At 42.2% G+C, this 2,599-nt stretch overlaps 1 non-coding gene across 1 annotated transcript; it reads right to left on the minus strand.

Moving 5' to 3' along the window:
- Positions 1-625: 625 nt before the first annotated feature.
- LOC112799065 (small nucleolar RNA R71) lies at positions 626-733 on the minus strand. The gene has a single exon (XR_003200651.1). It is a non-coding gene; the product is annotated as a small nucleolar RNA R71 (small nucleolar RNA).
- Positions 734-2,599: the final 1,866 nt, after the last annotated feature.

The following is a 2,599-nucleotide window of genomic DNA, read 5'->3' on the forward strand; positions in this document are numbered from 1 at the left end:
TTTTCTTTTCCTCTGACACCTCAAGGAATCTCTATACTGTGACATAGAGGATTCCATATCTCCTTGTTCTCTTCTCTTTCTTATGAGCAGGAGCAAGGACAAAAGCATTCTTGTTGAGGCTGATCCTGAACCTGAAAGGACCCTGAAGCAAAAGCTAAGAGAAGCCAAGGCACAACTCTCTGTAGAGGACCTAACAGAAATCCTCAAAGAAGAAAAATCCATGGCAGCCGAAAACAACAACAATGCCAACAATGCAAGAAAGGTGCTGGGTGACTTTACTGCACCTACTCCCAATTTCTATGGGAGAAGCATCTCTATCCCTGCCATTGGAGCAAACAACTTTGAGCTTAAGCCTCAATTAGTTTCTCTAATGCAACAAAATTGCAAGTTCCATGGACTTCCATTGGAAGATCCTCATCAGTTCTTAGCTGAATTCTTGCAAATCTGTGACACTGTCAAGACTAATGGGGTTGACCCTGAGGTCTACAGACTTATGCTATTCCCTTTTGCTGTAAGAGACAGAGCTAGGACATGGTTGGACTCACAACCTAAAGAAAGCCTGAACTCTTGGGAAAAGCTAGTCAATGCCTTCTTGGCAAAGTTCTTTCCACCTCAAAAATTGAGTAAGCTTAGAGTGGAAGTCCAAACCTTCAGACAGAAGGAAGGAGAATCCCTCTATGAAGCTTGGGAAAGATACAAACAGTTAATCAGAAAGTGTCCCACTGATATGCTTTCTGAATGGAGCATCATAGGTATTTTCTATGATGGTCTCTCTGAACTATCCAAAATGTCTTTGGATAGCTCTGCTGGAGGATCTCTTCATCTGAAGAAGACGCCTACAGAAGCTCAAGAGCTAATTGAAATGGTTGCAAATAACCAATTCATGTACACTTCTGAAAGGAATCCTGTGAACAATGGGACTAGTCAGAAGAAAGGAGTTCTTGAGATTGACACTCTGAATGCCATATTGGCTCAGAACAAAATATTGACTCAACAAGTCAATATGATTTCTCAAAGTCTGTCTGGAATGCAAAATGCACCAGGTAGTACTAAGGAAGCTTCATCTGAAGAAGAAGCTTATGATCCTGAGAACCCTTCAATGGAAGAGGTGAATTACATGGGAGAACCCTATGGAAACACCTATAATCCTTCATGGAGAAATCATCCAAATCTTTCATGGAAGGATCAACAGAGACCTCAACAAGGTTTCAACAATAATAATGGTGGAAGAAACAGGTTTAGCAATAGCAAGCCTTTTCCATCATCTTCTCAGCAACAGACAGAGAATTCTAAGCAGAACACCTCTGACTTAGCAACCATGGTCTCTGATCTAATCAAAACCACTCAAAGTTTCATGACTGAAACAAGGTTCTTGATGAGCGGATATTTTGTACGCTTTTTGGGGGTAATTTCATGTAGATTTTAGCATGATTCAGTTAGTTTTTAGTAAAATAATATTAGTTTTTAGGCAAAAATCATATTTCTGGACTTTACTATGAGTTTGTGTATTTTTCTGTGATTTCAGGTATTTTCTGGCTGAAATTGAGGGAGCTGAGCAAAAATCTGACTTAGGCTGAAAAAGGACTGCTGATGTTGTTGGATCCTGACCTCCCTGCACTCGAAATGGATTTTCTGGAGCTACAGGAGTCCAATTGGCGCGCTCTCAACGGCGTTGGAAAGTAGACATCCAGGGCTTTCCAGCAATATATAATAGTCCATACTTTGCGCAAGGATAGACGACGTAACTTGGCGTTAAACGCCAAGTTCATGCTGCTGTCTGGAGTTAAACGCCAGAAAAACGTCATGATCCGGAGTTGAACGCCCAAAACACGTCATAACCTGGAGTTTAACGCCAAGAAAGGCCTCTACACGTGGAAAGCTTTAGTCTCAGCCCCAGCACACACCAAGTGGGCCCCAGAAGTGGATTTCTGTAAACCTAGGTTACTAGTTACTATTTAAACAACTTTTACAGACATTTCTTGTACCTCATGACATTTTCAGATCTGAATTACATACTTTGTGACGGCATGAGTCTCTAAACTCCATTGTTGGGGGTGAGGAGCTCTGCAGCGTCTCGATGATTTAATACAATTCCTTTGTTTTCCATTCAAACACGCTTGTTCTTATCTAAGATGTTTATTCGCGCTTAATTGTGAAGAAGGTGATGATCCGTGACACTCATCACCTTCCTCAATCTATGAACGTGTGCCTGACAACCACCTCCGTTCTACATCAGATTGAATGAATGTCTCTTAGATTCCCCAACAGAATCTTCGTGGTATAAGCCGGATTGATGGCGGCATTCATGAGAATCCGGAAAGTCTAAACCTTGTCTGTGGTATTCCGAGTAGGATTCCGGGATTGAATGACTGTGACGTACTTCAAACTCCTGAGGGCTGGGCGTTAGTGACAGACGCAAAAGAATCAATGGATTCTATTCCAACCTGATTGAGAACCGACAGATGATTAGCCGTGCTGTGACAGAGCATAGGAACGTTTTCACTGAGAGGATGGGAAGTAGCCACTGACAACGGTGACACCCTACATAGAGCTTGCCATGGAGGGAACTTGCGTGTGAGAAGAGGATTTCAAGGAAGAG

This window comes from Arachis hypogaea, chromosome 4, assembly GCF_003086295.3.
Source record: "Arachis hypogaea cultivar Tifrunner chromosome 4, arahy.Tifrunner.gnm2.J5K5, whole genome shotgun sequence".
Taxonomy (NCBI): Eukaryota; Viridiplantae; Streptophyta; class Magnoliopsida; order Fabales; family Fabaceae; genus Arachis; species Arachis hypogaea.